The 17,589-nt window shown below is 34.7% G+C and overlaps 1 protein-coding gene across 2 annotated transcripts in view; it reads left to right on the forward strand.

Moving 5' to 3' along the window:
- The window catches only part of SCLT1 (sodium channel and clathrin linker 1), a 217,858-nt gene that overhangs the window by 187,363 nt on the left and 12,906 nt on the right, over nucleotides 1-17,589 (forward strand). The window contains exon 19 of one of the 2 annotated variants that reach the window (XR_006295405.1): nucleotides 2,103-2,179. The exons of the other annotated variant lie outside the window; for it this stretch is intronic. The gene's annotated coding sequence lies outside the window, so the exon portion shown is untranslated. The remainder of the gene's footprint in view (nucleotides 1-2,102; nucleotides 2,180-17,589) is intronic. 2 annotated transcript variants of the gene reach the window in all.

Below are 17,589 nucleotides of genomic sequence, written 5' to 3' on the forward strand. Positions count from 1 at the left end.
GATTTCATTCATTCATTTTGATCACCAAGTAATACTCTATTGTATATATATATACCACCTCTTCTTTATCCATTCATTAGTCAATGAACATTTGGCTCTTTCCATAATTTGGCTATTGTTGATAGTGCTGCTATAAACATTGAGGTGCATGTGCCCCTTCGAATCAGCATTTTGTATCCTTTGGATAAATACCTAGTAGTGCAATTGCTGGATCATAAGGTAGTTCTATTTTTAATTTTTTGGGAACCTCCATACTGTTCTCCAACAGTGGCTGCACCAGTTTGCATTCCCACCAGCAGTACAAAAGTGTTTTCCTTTCTCCACATTCTCGCTAACATTTGTTGTTGCCTGAGTTGTTAACTTTAGCCATTCTCATAGGTGTGAGGTGGTATCTCATTGTGGTTTTGATTTGTATTTCCCTGATGATGAGTGATGCTCAGCATCTTTTCATGTGTCTGTTAGCTGTCTGGATGTCTTCTTTGGAAATGTGTCTGTTCATGTCTTTTGCCCATTTCTTCACTGGATTATTTGGTTTGGGGGTGTTTATTTTGATAATTTATTTATACATTTTGAATACTAATCCTTTATCTGATGTGTCATTTGGAGATATCTTCTCCCATCCATCAGTTGCCATGTAGTTTAGAAAGAGTCAGCAGGGATAATCATTTTGAACTCTGCTGATGCTTTCTCTTCTTCCTTTTGCCAGACAAGCCCTGGTTATCCCCAGTCCATTGTCCTTTCTGTACCTTCACCCATTCAACTTAAGGTGGCTGGAGGAAAACACACAGCCATGCTGGTGATCTCACTCTAAATTCATCATCAGGCACCTGGGTGGCCCAGTCAGTTAAGCGTCCAGTTCTTGATATTGGCTCAGGTCGTGATCTCACCATTCGTGGGTTCTAGTCCCACATCAGGCTCTGCATTGACAGTGCAGAACCTGCTTAGGATTCTCTCTCTCCCACTCTCTCTCTGCACCTCCCCTGCCTGTGCTCGCTTGCTCTCTCTCTCTCTCTCTCTCTCTCTCTCTCTCACTTTCTCAAAATAAATAAATAAATAAACATTAAAGATATTAATTAATTATGGGAGCCTGAGTGGCTCAGTCGGTTAAGCGTCCGACTTCGGCTCAGGTCTTGATCTCCCAGCTTGTGAATTGGAGCCCCGTGTCGGGCTCTGTGCTAACAGCTCAGAGCCTGGAGCCTGTTTCAGATTCTGTGTCTCCCTCTCTCTCTGCCCCTCCCCTGCTCATGCTCTGTCTTAAGAATAAAGAAACATTAAATATATATATATATATTAATTAATTTATCATCGCAAAAGGGGTCTTTAAGCTGCCAGGCAACCTCTATATATTCCACTCTTTTTGGTGACTATTTCATACCCTCATATCCTTCTTCAAATCTTTTATATCTCCTCCCCATAACCACTTTCATTTGGTAACCTCAATTCCTATTTCACTGAGAAAAAAGAAGCAGTCAGAAGAGAACTTCTACTGCATTTATATTTCTCTGTGCATCTTTTCCCATACACCCTGCTGTAATGACATAAACTACCCCTGCTCCAATATAAGGTCAAATTCTTCATTTGTCCCATAGATTTCATCGCCACTTTGCTATACTGCCTCTTTGTTGAATTTTCAACTAAAAACAGTCTTTTTTGAAAACAATTTTCCATAAAAAAAAGAATACCTAATATAGCAACATGAAGTGGTTAACTGCCCTTAAGAGAGAAACAAAGAGAAATAATTCATGGAATAAGCAATTTAAAACTAAACAACCAGTCTTCTAAGGAATATTGCTACTTAAATAAAATCTTTGTTTGTAAATTCTTTAGACTTTTCACCAGTGCTGGTGCACCATGGTCGGATATGCTCAGCAGATTACATTAGGTAATCAAGAAATTACGTTAGCTTAGTTAAACAGTTTGTGTCTTGACTCCAGTTGTACCTTGAATTCAGTAAATATAACTAGGATTCTTTTCAGTTTCAAAGCTTACCCTCTTCCCTGTCCAGGCTTAAAAACTAGGTTTTGGTAAACAACCTTCCAAACCCTAAGTAAGTTAAGGCTACCAAATTTCTAATAATTTAGTGATTTTTTTTTACCTCTTAGATAAAAGGAAAGAAAGGAAATAGAATTATTTCCTTCAAAATCAAGAGAATAATACCATCACTTGACACCAAAAATGGGTAAGATTATTGTTTTTCTTATATTATGTAATATTTTTAAAAATAGCTTATAACATCAGTTTTAATCAGTGGTCAAATATTGCCCTGCCATTGGAGACACTACATTCTAGTTGGGGAGTCGGACTATAAATATCTATACTAATGGAAGTTTACTCTGCTACCAGGTTTTTAGCAATTTGATCTCTAGTTTTAGTCAATTAATTTTTTATTTCTTTTACCATTTCTATCAATTTGAATTTATATCAAACTCAGTTTGTATGTCATTACTAAGAACTTAAATTGTTCTCAAAGCTTCTTAAGTAATGTTTCAGAATTAATGTGAACTTTCCAAATCATCCATTCAGCACATAACTGAAGGCATTGTGTTCATTTTATTTCCAGTTTACATAGAATCTTAAGAGGACTGTGTATGGTTTCCCTGAGTGATCTCCATCTTTTATACATAACTCTTAATTTGACAGCCTTTTAGATATTGAAAAATATAAGCTTAGACCCATATATTTATCAGTGACCTTAAACAATGAACTAATGAAATACCAGTTTTTAGAGACCTCAAAAATTTTCTCCTAAACATGACTGACGGACTTAAGATCTTAATGTAGGAGTCAGTTGCAGTATATAAAAAGCTAACACGCTAAATTCACATCCAAGTTCTGCCCCACAAATGTGTGATTATGCATAAACCAATTTTTCCAAGCCGCAATTTTATCATTGATAAGCATAAAAGCTATATTAGTTTGCTAAGGTTATTTCGGAAATAGTATAAATATCACAGTGTCAAACTATAAAACATCAAGCAAATGTATATTATTATTAGATTAGAAATATTTTATACTCAGATTTTTAGTTTTTTAAGTGCCTTAGTATCCCTGAATTGCCAGTCCTTGACTATCCTTGAGATATTTTCAACATCCTTTTCAATTTTTATCATGATCTTATCCTTTCAAGTTCAAATGGATATTGATTATTGTCACTACTTTTCCTTCTGCCATCCTAGTTCAGTGTAGCAGTTTTTAATAAACTTAACATAAATACATATGGAAAGAACCCTTCTTTGGATGTTCTTATTAAAGACAGGAACAAAAAAACAAACAAAAAACAGATTTTTTTCAGCCATCACCTCTCCTGCTTTTGTGACAATCTGGTCTTTGTCGCATGATTAGAGCACTGTTTTTAATAAATTTTATTTTTTATTTTTTTTAATGTAAAACTTTGTGGTTTTTTAATTGTTTAATTTTATTTAAATCCGAGTTTTAACATACAGTGTTGTAATTTCAGGAGTAGAATTTAGTGATTCATCACTTATTTTTAATAAATGTTAAAAGCCCCATGGTCTTTGGCATTCTGGGTAGGTTGAATAGATTGAGAAAGATTACTTAGAAATAATCGTTATCGGGGCACCTGGGTGGCCCAGTTGATTGAGTGTCCGACTTCAGCTCAGGTCATGATCTCACATTCATGGGTTCAAGTTGCACATCGGGTTGTGTGCTGACAGCTCAGAGCCTGGAGCTTCTTTTGGATTCTGTGTCTCCCTCTCTCTTTGCCCCTCCCCTGATCATGCTCTGTCTCTCTCTCTCTCAAAAAATAAAATAAAACATTAAAAAAAGTAAATCAAAAATAAATAGGTTACATTTTTTACATGCTTTGAATTTTTAGATTAGTCATACTTCTTTAGATATCTTTTTAAAAAGGAATAATTATGCTTAAGTTAAATATTTCTAGGTTATATGATAATTTCTATAAAATTATAAAAATGTGGGGGCACCTGGGTGGCTCACTCAGTTAAGCGTCTGACTTTGGCTCAGGTCATGATCTCACAGCTCGTGAGTTCAAGCCCCACATCGGGCTCTGTGCTAACAGCTCAGAGCCTGGAGCCTGCTTCTGATTCTGTGTCTCCCTCTCTCTCTGCCCCTCATCCGCTCATGCTCTGTCTCTCCTTCAAAAATAAATAAATATTTAAGACTTATAAAAATGTGAGAAAGCATTATATTCTAACAAGGTTTCATTGTATATATTTATCATTTTGCATAGGAAAATTGGGCTTTTATAGGATATAGTTAACTTTTGCTTGATATTCCTGTGTCAACTGTTTAAACAACAGTTGGAAATAGAAATTACATTGGGATATACTAAGAAAAACTTTATCCATGTCTCTCACTATGTCACTAAAATTGTACTTATATGCTCAGACATGTCAAAACTAAAATGTTAACTTTCAACATAGAAACATTTTCATGAGGGGCGCCTGGGTGGCACAGTCGGTTAAGCGTCCGACTTCAGCCAGGTCACGATCTCGCGGTCCGTGAGTTCAAGCCCCGCGTCAGGCTCTGGGCTGATGGCTCAGAGCCTGGAGCCTGTTTCTGATTCTGTGTCTCCCTCTCTCTCTGCCCCTCCCCCGTTCATGCTCTGTCTCTCTCTGTCCCAAAAATAAATAAACGTTGAAAAAAAAATTAAAAAAAAAAAAAGAAACATTTTCATGAGATTTTGCATTGATTATTTCCTTTCATGAAAAGATTTTATATTTAATAATGTTGAAAAACAGTATTTTTTTTTAGCACATAAGGAGGCAGCACAGCATTAGAGATAAGAGCACTAAGTCAAAGTACGTAAGACCTGAATTTGAATCCCACCCAGGCCCAGTCCTTCCCACTTATCTATAAACCCCATATGTTATTATAAGGATTTATATGGTAACAAATATAAGATGTTCACTCCATGCCTAGCACGTAGGAAAATCTTTAGGAAGCAAACAGTGAACAGTGGGTTTAGGGAATAGCCTTTATAAATGCTAAGACATTATTGTATTCAAAGTAAGCATGATATAATTCATAAGGTGTGTATGAGAAGCTCATGTATTCCACTTTTAATTTATGAAAACATTACTAGTTTTAGAAAGCACTAAATTTTAGGCAAGATTTATATATATAAATTATATCTGTCCTGTTAAAGGATATAAATAACACTGAGGAATATATATGAAATCAAGTCAAAAATTTTTCTGCAATAGAAATGTAGGTACTAAAATATTTTCACTGACATATCTCACCTATTGGTTATAACAGAGAATTATATGGACACCATAATAAATTTATAATTTTTGAAATAGAAAATTAAAATTTATGCTTATTCCAATGGAAAAAAATGTTACGAATGTGATGATCTTTACTGGACATATTTGCAGTAGCATCCATATTGGGCATTTAGCAAATTGATGTATGCTATGTTGTACCATTAGGGTACAAGGCTAACTTCTAGAAAGTATTTCTGTATCTTTGGGAAAAGATTCATTTGCTCTCCCTAGAAATGGTTTTGTTTTCAGAATGATTGAGTGATACAATCTAAGTCTTCAACCTATTAGGTCTTTTATAAATTCCAAAATAAACTACAGAGCAGTACTTAAAAAGCAGATAGCTCATTTGATGAATTTGACTCTCCCTATATAAGAGTTTCTCTGTACATGCTGTGACTTTATACATTCTACCATTCATACAAGAAGTGTTTAGCACTAGGTATCCAAAATGAACTCTTTCACATTAGGTCCAGCATCCTGCTTCCCAGTGTGCATTAAGCATCAAAGCTTTCTCTCTGAAAATAGGCCCCTTAAAAATTAGTGCTAGTCTGGACTCATCAAATCAAAAATACTTGGCTGTTTGCATCTGTCCTCTCTACTTTATAACAAATTCTTATAAATCGGCTGTCTTCTTGCTTATTATGTATCTACCTATTTACTACAGTTGCAAAAATATTAGAGAAAAACCAAATATCAGCATAGCCACAAAACCTTTAGGATGTTAGAGTCCTCTTTGGACTAACTGTGCTGCCTTTGGCAACCTTTGTTCCTTCTGATGACCGTTAAATATGATTATCAGGTAGCTATGATTTCTTAAGGTCTTACCCATAAGTAAGTATAGTCATAATTAAATGTAACACAAAATAATTAAATAATTTTCCCATAGAAGGAAGTTTTTCATCTTAGTCTCAAAAAGCTGGTATGGGGTGCCTCCATGGCTCAGTCAGTTAAGTGTCCAAGTCTTGATTTCTGCTCAGGTCATGGTCTCACAATTTGTGGGTTCATGCCCCACATCAGGCTCTGTGATGACAGTGCAGAGCCTACTTAGGATTCTCTGTCTCCTTCTCTCTCTGTCCCTCCCCCACTCACTATCTCTCTAAAAAATAAATAAATGAAGAAACATTTTTTTAAAACCTAGTATAAAAGCTTTTTAAAAATCTGAACTCCTCTGTGGTTTCTTTCAGTTTGAAGTTTCCTTTTATTTATAAAATTTCATTAATTCATCTATAATTATTCCTTCTTAATTACTCTTTCATCTTGAAATATATATAACATGGAATTTTGAGCTTCCAAGAGAAAATAACTGTAATAGTTATTATTATTGTATAACATTTGTAACTGTCATATATCTGTAGTAATCTTACTTGGATGGGACCCTGTTAGTTTTACAGATTAAATCAAAAACTTGTATAGGAAAAAAAATGAGATTTGCCCTATGAGGTATCAAAGTATGTAAAGCTGTATGGTAGTATTGGCATAGGGATAGATAATTTGAACAGAATACAGAAAAATAGAAACCATGTAAAATTAGAAATTTTGTTCATGAGAATATGCCATTTCAAATCAACGGTGAAAAGATGCTGTTGGAAAAATTTTAAATCATTTAGAATATTCCATATATAAGGTAAATTCCAGGTAGATTAACAAGCTAAGTAAAAAAGAAAATATTGGAAGAAATAAGATTATTTTTAGTATCTTGGAATGGAAAAGTCTTTGTAATAAAAACACAAAACCCAGAATGCAAACAAGGAAAATATTGATTAACTGCTTTAACCATAAAAATTAAAATTCTGTATGAAGAAAGGTACTAAACAAAGATAAAAGACAAATGACAAAAAATAAAATAATGGATTAGTAGGCAAAATCCATCAAGAATTCCATAATTATGAAAAATATTAAGCTAATAGATGGAAAAGTATGTGAACTAGCAGCTCACAAAAGCAGAAATACAAAGCTCCTTTAAACATAACAAATCAGGTTCAACCACAGTATTCACTGAAGAAACGCAGATTTAAACAATAATTTTATTTTACCCAGAAAATAGAGAAAAATGTAAATGACAGTTATTACACAGTGTCTGCAAACACATGAATAAACAGGAATAGATATACAGTATTGGTGGGAGTGTAAATTGGCAAATCCTTTTTATAAAGTAATGTAGCAGTATCTAACAGATTAAACTATACATATCCTTTTGAAATTCCAAGTACAGGAATCTGTCCTAAAGAAATACTTGCATATATGTAAACATATGGTAAAATATTTGTCCACCTGTCCAATCCTTCACATCTTAAATCACAGCTGTTAAGGCAGCCTCTTTCTCTCTGGTTTCTCTGTCTTCAGTTTTATTCTGCTCTATCCCATCTTTCATACTGCTGTCAGATTATTTTCCTGAAAAGCAAATATGATTCTGGCCCTGCCTACTTAAAGACTTCTCTTTTACTGTTGCCTATAGGTTTTTTATAGTCTTTTCTCCACCGTATTATCAGCAGTCTGCCTCTGTCCTTCACATTCCTTGTGTTCCAGCCACACTGAATTCCTACCTCAATAAAACAAGCATGCTCAGCCAGCCCTTTTTACAACTCCTAATCTGCACTCCACATACTCATCATGTATTTATTGAATTTATTGTTCTTTAAGTACTGATGGTACAGCAAAGCCCAAGGTCCCCCTGTTTTCTTTTGGGGTTTTTGAAGATAGCAGATTATTGATGGGAAGGTGGAATTGTGGAGTAAAAAAAATATGTATATGCTTAAAATCAAATAATCAAATAATCAAAGTATATATAGAAAATTAAAATAAGTCAATGTGCTAATGAATGGGTGGATCCCTGAGAATAGGATCCTGTGAGAAAATAAATCTTAAGATCTAATGACAAAAAGTATTCTGTCATTGAAAATCAGCAGAAAGATCATCAAAGCAGACAGAACAGTTAGCGCAAAGACCCCAAGGCAGGAATATACTTGGTATGTTTGAAGTAAACAAAATAGTATGCAAAATAAAGGCAATAGTGACAGATGTGGGAAATGTATTATATTAGGTAATGCCAGGCACCACAGCAAACAAACTGACATCTCAGAGACTTAACAAAGGTTTATTTCTTGCTCACATTACACATCTGAGACAGTTTTACAAGAAGGCTCTGCTGGTAGAGATTCCACCATCTTGAACATATGGTTTCCTGAGATCACTGAAACAGGGAAAGAGAAGAATGGAAGAACAGTAACTCTTTACTAAGCTCTGAAGTGATATACACACATCATTTCCTTTTACTTTTATTGGCCAAACCAGTCATAGGGACCGAATCTAACTGTATAAGAGTCTAGGAAATGTATATGGAACAAGCGGAATGTTTGGTGAACACTGTCTCTGCTGCAGACAAGGACCTGATCTTACAGGTTAAAGAGTTTTAAGTGTGTGAGGCACCTGGGTGGCTCAGTCGATGGAGCATCTGACTTCGGCTCAGGTCACGATCTCACGGTTCAAGGGTTCGAGCCTCATGTCGGGCTCTGTGCTGACAACTCAGAGCCTGGAGCCTGCTTCGGATTCTGTGTCTCTTCTCCCTGCTTCTGCCCCACCCCAGCATGCACTTGCTCGCTCGCTCTCTCTCAAAAATATTTAAGAAAAAAAGAATTCTAAGTGTGAATGAAGGTCAGTGGTCAGTTTTGAAAAATGTTACCTGACCAGATTTCTTTTTTTTTAAGATTACTCTGGCTACTGGGTAGAAAATGGAAATGACTAAAAAAGCTAGAGAAAAAATTTAAGGCTATTGCAAGATTCTTGTTAAGAGATAGTGGTGGCTTTAGGGCACCTGGCTGGTTCAGTCGGTAAAGTATGCAACTCTTGATCTCAGGGTTGTGAGTTCGAGCCCCACATTGGGTGCAGAGATTACTTAAAAAGCGAGAGAGATAATGTTGGCTCAGACTAAGAAGAAAGAGAAAGGTGAATTCATTGGGAGTTTTTATTTTTTTAAGAGGTAATAGAAGGTGCTGATGGATTAGTTATGAAATATGAAGAAAAAGATAAGAATCAAGGATGATTCTAGAGGTAGCTTGTACATGCAATTTCTTTGTAGGAATGTCCTTTCCCAATTCCCGACCTGAAAAATTTTTCTTCCTTCCAGACCCAACTCAAATGTCATTTTTTCTGTAGGACATTTCTAATTCCCCTGACAGATCAAGTCTTTCCTTTTTCTGTACTCCCATACTGTTTTTTTTCAAGTTTATTTATTTATTTTAGAGAGAGAGAGAGCAACTACAAGTAGGGGAGGAACAGAGAGAGAGGGGAAGAGAGAGAATCTCAAGCAGGCTCTGTACTGTCAGCACAGAGCCCAATGTGGGGCTCAAACCCACGAACTGTGAGATCATGACCTGAGCCGAAACCAAGAGTCAGATACTTAACCAACTGAATCACCCAGGCGTTCCCATACTGTTCTTCTTTATGACACTTCTTGAATTGTAGTATGACTGTCATTTACATGCATTTCTTCTGCAAGACCATGAGCTAACATCTTGCCTGGCCTATAGTCAGTCAATAAAATTGTATTGAATGAATGAATGAATATACAGTATATAATATTTTCATCAGAAAAATATTTTCTTTAGAAAATATTACATAATGTAAATAAGTTCATTCTATACAATTTTATTGATATATACACATATGTGTGTATACATATATATGAATATATGTGAATATATGTGAATATATGTGAATATATATATATATATATATATATTACACAGTGTTTGAAGCCTAAGGAGTTTTCATCAGTCTTTAAAACATTATTCTTGGCTATATATCTGTAATGTTTGGCTGCTATAACTGCTTTTTTTTTTTTTAATAGAATGAGAGGCAGCTGCAGGTACTGGCAGATTACAAAATGCGTAATTACTAAAAGTAACTGAAGCATATTATAGTATAATTCAACAGAAAAAAAAAAACATCTGGCACATGCTATGTTAATTTGTCATAAGAGAGTTTCAAAGAAAGCACTTGCTGCAGCTGGCAGATCCATCATTTTCCTGAAACGAATAGTACACCTTTTGTTTTTAATTCTCTCGTATAATATAGACTAGAGCCTTATGTGATTTAATCTTTAGTCATCACTAAAGGATTTCAGGCATTGAGGAAATTTCCCCTGTGCTGTATCAACTAAAATATACATGGCTTATTCTTATCTTAAAACTGTGCCTCAATAATAACAGAATGATCTGAGCAATTATAGTAATTGATTATAATGCCTAAGAAATTGGCCTAAATTTCAAGCTCCCATTTCATAAGGAACCATACTTCTCTCTTTTTTTTATTTAAAGCATTTATGGTGTTTTCAAAGAAACTCATGCATTGTAGGGAAAACTTTGCTGTTATCCTCATAAGCATACTTTTCAGTTATTATATATGCCAGTGATACTAAGAATTGAAGCACATTTTGAGTAGAAATTCTTCCTTTCAACATGTGCTAGGTAGGATATCCATTTCTATGACAGAAACAAACAGAAAAGGGTTAATTATTATAAAACAGGTTCTAGTGCCGACCTTTTTGAAATAATCTGTATTTCCAAATCTCTGTTGAGCATGTCCATAGGTACCTCAAACTCAATACATTTAAATATATTTCACTCCTAACCCAAGTTTTTATTTCATCCTGTATTTCCCATTCCATGACTGATAATATCTACCCATTTGCTCAAACAAAACGCCAGAAGTCATCCTGAACTTCTTCTCCTCGCACCCCTGAATCAATTATTACTAATTCTACTTCCTAAATATCTCCTGAATCTGTCCATTCCCGACTAATAGTTTAGGCTATCAACATTGCTCACCTGGATTACTGCTATAACCCTTAATTTACCACAGTCATGTCTCCTAACCTACTTTTTCTTGCTGTAATCAGCAGATTTTCTGATATTCAAATCCAGTCATGTGACATCTCTTCTTAAAGTACTTCAGTGCCTCCCCAGTGTATTAATAATAAAGTCTAAACTTACTGTCAAGACATAGAAGATCCTTTGCAATCTGTATTTCCTGTGTTTCCAGCTTTTCCTCTCTTACTCCCATTTCCACCTCCTAGTAACACTCTATGCCTTGCACACACGGAACTCCTTTCAGTTCCCTGAATTTATTATCCTTTCTTACTGCCTGGCCTTCACACATGGATTTGATTGTAACACTCTTCCTTTCCTTACTCTGCTTTTGTCCATCTAACTTCTGTTTCTCTTTCATACATCAGCTTAAAAGCCTACTTCCTCTGGAGAGACAGCTCTAATCCCCTAATCATCCCTACACATTCCCATAGCACTTTTTATAGCATTTACTACCTATATTATAAAGTAGGGGCTTTTCAGTATTTAGTAGTTTATAAATTTCACTATGGCAGTAACTGGATCTTGTTCCTCCTTGTCTCCCTAGCACTTAGCATAATATATGGAATGTGACAGGCATTAATTTCAGTATTTGTTGAATGAATGAACTTTATATTCCCTCTATCTTATCCTAAGTTCAGGACTTAAAATTAGATGTTGTGAAGAAAATTCACATAATACTTTGTAACTTTGAGTTCCTTATTCAAATAACTTCTTAAAATAAGCTTCCTGTGAATGATTTTTGTACATAAAGCTCTATCTCACACTCACTTCCCTAGTAGTAATTTCCCAAATTTAATATACCATTTGGTAGCTACTTTGAAAATGTAATCACTGAATTATCTAATTTGTTTTCTCGTGAGAGCAAATATATAGTGAAAACTTTGAAAAGGCAAAATACAGTGTATTAGAAATGTTATCATTGAATGTACTGGTTAACTGATTCTGTGGGGTTACCTAAAATTTGCCTAGGCTAAAAATCACCCTGTATGTTCAAGGCATTAATCTAAGCCTTGTGAATATAGTTCCTCTTTTAGAGCTTTCATTTTAATGAGAAGAGACAAATAGTCAAGAGGTAAGCCAACAAATAAGATAATTTTAGATGTTTTAAGTGGTATGAAGAAAACAGGTCAATATGATAGACAGTAACTGGGACGAGGCGGGACCTGAAAGGACTGCACAATTTTTTAAAAAGTGGTCGGAAAAGCTGGCATTTTAAACCAAGGCCTGAATTGTAGAAATAAACCAACTATACAAAAAATCCAGGAAAATATTCCAGGCAGAGGGAAGAATAGGAAGTACAAAGCTCCAGAATTAAGAGGAGTTGACCATGTAAATAAAGTATAGTCAACAAAAAGAGAAGCTATAACATTGAGGAACCGAGGCATGGATTAGATCATGAGAATCTTGTAGGGCGTTTTAAGTAAAATATTCTTACTTTAAGTAAAATATTTAAGACTATTTTAAGTTAAAAGAAATACAGGAGTGGGAAATCATTGGAGAATTTTAAACATCCTTAGATCTTTTAAAGAACACTTTAGCTATTGTGTAGAAAATACAGACGTGGCAAAAATTGAGTCAGGGAGACAAGATACTAGATTATTACAGAATTCCAGGCAATAGATAATAGTAGCTTAGAGCAAAGTGTTGTCAAATGGAAATGGAGAGAAGTGGACAGTTATAAAATCTATTAGGAAGGTAGGACAAAACTTATTTGTTAAGTCAAATATAGATAATGAGGAAAAGGGAGGAGTCAAAGATGATGTCTTAGCGTAGACTTGAACATCTCAGTAGACGGTGAGGCCTTTTACTGGGAAGGAGAAAACTTGGGATGGTATAGATAAGAGGTAGTTTCCATTTTGGACAGGTTACATATGAGGTGCTCACTAACATTCCTTTATGGTCATAGAATAGATGAGATCACTTAGGGGGATTGTGCAGATAGGGAAGGAAAGAACCTGGGAGTATGACCAAGAGTGCTCTACTATATCTAAAGCTGGCCTGTCTGCTTTAACTTGTGGTATTTTTAGTTAACTGAATGAGATTTGAAACCGTAGGATGAATTTCCTTTTTTAGTAGTCAGGTCTTTTGAAACCATACAAAAAGTTGAGATCACAATCTTTGTAATTACTAACCATTTTGCCACATACTTAGGATTAAATTTTTTTTACAGAATCTTCATTTTGCCTTTTAGGTCTTGATACTATATGATGCCACAGATATGCTTTACTGATATCTTTTGTAATTGATTGGGCTTAAGATATGAGGCAGTGTGACTTAATTGAGAGAAGATTTTGATTAAAGACTGAGTGTGAACCCCGTGTTTTCATTGTCACTGCATGACCTTAGGAACATTAAATCATTTGAGTCTTAATTCCTTTACTTAGAAGATGAGAATAATAACTACTTTGCAAGCTTAAAGTAATAATAAAGTAGTGTAGTAAAGTTAAGGTACAGTAGCAAACTCTCTTGGCTGATGGCCACTTAATCTTATAACAACATAACCTGTGAACTAAATTTCTGTGCAAAGAATTCTGACCAGTGTCCAAAGCATTCTCCATGCCCTTGCTTTGACTTCACTCTAGTGTTATCTGTCACTTGCTTTACAAGTGTCCCTATGTTTGCTCCCAAACCAGGTTATGCCAGTTGTACTTGTATTAGAAATACATAATAAAACAGTGATACGTGACTACAGAAAAAGTTATTATTTCTTTCAAAACTGAATTGTATACTTTGGAGAATTTGCTGTTGAAAGACATTTGGACAAACAACTCTAAAAGAATAGAGGGAATACTATAACGATTTAGAGAATTCTGTATTTGGATTGCTTGCCAAGTGCCTTTGAATGCTTGAACCACATTTATGAAGCCAGAAGTGGAAATAGTTATAGATGATACATTATAGATGTGGTTTTTGTAAGAAAGACATTCAATGTTGAAACACTCCAATCAGTGTGGTCATACTTTAAAACATAGAGATCTAAAAACAAAAACAAAAAAACAAAACATTTTGTATATTCTAGACTAGAGGTCCAGACAAAATCCTTATCCTTCCTTGGGCCTCAGACCTCTTAAAAATTCAGGAAATCTATGGATCCTCTTCCCAGAAAAGATAAACACACAAGATCTTGCGGATAGTTTCAGGGTGCTTGTGAACGTACATATATATAGCCTGTCTGTGGACCACAGATGGAGAACCTTTGCCTTAGTTCCCACTTTCCACCCACTTTCACCTCAAATTGATGAATTTGAGACTTTATCAATGTTGATTATAATATTTTATGGAATATTTTGTGGAAAAGCACTGAATGTTTTCTTAATAGATACAGCATTTATTACTTTGCTAAATTATTTTGTAAGATTTTACTTACACAGAAGGCAGTAAATGAATTATATTTTACAATGTATTTTCTAAATTACATTTTGTAGGCATGACTAGGATTTTCCGTCACATATTAATTATATAAGTGAACTGAAAGTAGTTAGGACACCAATGGGCTAAGCAGTTCCCAGTGTTATAAGGAATTCCTCATTCACATACTCTTACATTAAAATTGGCAGAAAATAGGGGCATCTGGGTGGCTCAATCATTTGAGCGTCTGACTCTTGATTTCAGCTCAGGTCATGATCTGTGGGGTCAGGAGATCAAGTCCCACATCAGGTTCCACACTGAGCATGAGGCCTGCTTAAGATTCTCTCTGCCCCTCCCTCAAGCACACATGCACAGGCACTCTCTCTAAAAAAAGAAAAAAAAATTGGTAGAGGACAATAATTTTACCTTAAATCTTGTAACATATTGTGTAATATACTAGAAATTATATAGAGAAATTGCATACAACTTCATTTAAATTCTTTAATTAGCATAAAATATTCTTTAAGTGCCATAATGTCATACAGAAATGAAATGTCATCTGTCTCTTTACTTTCTGGCAGGCTACACTTAAATCATCCCTGATAGGTAGGAATGTTTCTGTTGTTAAAGATTTCCAATGAAGAGATTATATAGCTGTACTTGGTGAGTGTTTCAAGTGTAATACCACTGTGAAACTGTGAAGTCTTATTTTATGTTTATCCTAAATCACTAATGATATAGGGAACTTTCAATTATGTTCTCTAATGAAGAGAAAATTCTCATAGATAATACATTGAGTTAGATCATCCTCCCACGTCTTTCCTTTATCCCTGCAGTGAAATATCCTGACAAAGAAATAAGGAGTTGCTGAAGACTGACAGGCAGACTCTAGGAGGTCTCAGGGGATAGAGTTGGCAAAACCACTTTTCTCTCCACCGTTTAAGACCTTCTAAAATTTCAATCAGAAGTGAGATTGAAGGAAATGCATAACTGAAAAATAACCTTTTCTTAGGCACTTCGAATCCTTTGTTAGAAAGAACTAGAATATAAATAAATCTAAATAAATAAAAATAACCTTTATCTAAAAATATGTTTTGTGGTAGATTCTTCAGTAAATATTTGTTGAACAAATAAGGAATAAAATTTTCTAACTGCCAGGTTTTCTACAGAAATTTAGCCATAAATCACATTTTTATTGATACCCTGTATGTAAAGCACTGTGGTAAATACTATGGAAACTAAAAACAATCCCCTCTTTAAACATTTCCCATTATACTTGGGGAAGTGTGTGTGTATACATACATGTTGTGTATGCTTACACATATAAATGATTTGCATAATAGAGAATTGCTAAATGTCTTGTAACATAAAAGAAGTATCAAAGCTTTAATTTGAGAAGAGAACTGTCTGGATTAAAATGAACTGAAAAGGAAGTATAGAAAGAGAAGGGGGCAAAGGTGGAATCTTAAGAGTTTAAAGGGAAATCTAAAAAAAGGATACAGAAAATAACATAAACATGAGTCTAAAGGTGTTACATATATGGCTTGTATGTGAGACAGTGAGAACCTAACTGAAGTAGAAGATTCCTATTGGAGACAAGGTTGGAAAGGTAGTATACAAAATTTTGGGGGATTTTGAATGCCACTCTCAGGAATTGGATTATTTTGTCCAATAGCAGAAAGCCACTGGAAGTTATTATTTAAGGAAGTAAATTATAAAAGTGACTTAGAGAAATACATTCATGATGTGTGGGTTAGACATGGAAAACCACTATATTGAGTGCTTTTTGTGCAATGTGATGTACTTTGCAAAATTTTTTCACTTGATATTGAGAAGCCTGAGCATTTGGCTTTTGTAATAAATCTAAAAATTAAGTTATAAGAACTTGAGTTGTGATGCTAAGGCTCTATAAAAATGAAGAACAGATACAAGAGACATTGCAAAGGAAGAGTCTCTTTAGGGAGTCTCTTTAGGGGCAAACTAGATGTTGCATTTAAGAGAAGATAAGAAATAGAGTTGAGGTGGTTTAACGTAGGCAATGAGGGCAAAGATGTCACTGATACAAAAATTTAGTGTCAAGGGGCACCTGGGTGGCTCATTTGGTTAAGCATCCTGACTCTTGGTTTCAGCTCAGATCACAATTTCAGTGTCATGAGTTCAAGTCCCACATTGGGCTCTGTGCTGACAGAGTGGAATCTACTTGGTATTCTCTCTCTCCCTTTCTCTCTGCCCCTTCCCTGCTCTCTCTCTCTCTCTCTCTCTTTCTCTCTTTCAAAATAAATAAATAAACTTAAAAAAAATTGTTAATTGAGTGGCAAGATGAGAAGTAGGTTTTCAGGGAAAAATCAAAAAGTTTGATATTAGGCATGTTAAATTTGAATATAACATTTTAGGGAAGAAGTCAGAAATAAAGCTATATAATGTGTTAGGTTTTTAAGTGAATTTATAAATATTTATATTCCTAGGATGTCTAGTACCCAAACTCACACATATATATTCTTTCACATATTCATTCAGCTAACATTTAGCAATTGCCTGCCATGTTGCAGTGTAGGGGAGTGGTTAAGAACACAGACCTTGGAACAAAAGGGCCCAGTTTTTGAATCCTGACTCTACAATTGGACTAGCTATGTGACCTAACTTTATTTTTAAATTTCTCAATTTTTTAAATTTTATTTTATTTTATTTAACTTTATTGTTAAAATTCTCATGTGTTTAAATTTTCTCATTTGTAAAACTGGGGATCTCATAGGGTTATCAAGAAAACTAAATAAGTTAATTTAAATAAAACACCCAAAGTGCCTGGCATATAGTAAGCACTATGAAAGTGTTTGCTGTTCTTATCACCATCATCTTCACTATTACTTGCCAAGCTCTGTTGAGTACCAGATTGTAAGGATACAAAGATGAATAACAAACTTGCTCACCATCCAGTGGGGGTTACAGAGCTTGATGCACAACAGAATAAGTATTTACATGGATTTAAAATAACTTAAAGTTAATAATTTGATCTTTGTGGTCTTAAATTTTGTGAAAAATCACTATTAAATAGTATTTGTTAGAAATTATTACTATCGGGGCGCCTGGGTGGCGCAGTCGGTTAAGCGTCCGACTTCAGCCAGGTC

The sequence above is a fragment of the Prionailurus bengalensis genome, chromosome B1, assembly GCF_016509475.1.
Source record: "Prionailurus bengalensis isolate Pbe53 chromosome B1, Fcat_Pben_1.1_paternal_pri, whole genome shotgun sequence".
Classification (NCBI taxonomy): domain Eukaryota; kingdom Metazoa; phylum Chordata; class Mammalia; order Carnivora; family Felidae; genus Prionailurus; species Prionailurus bengalensis.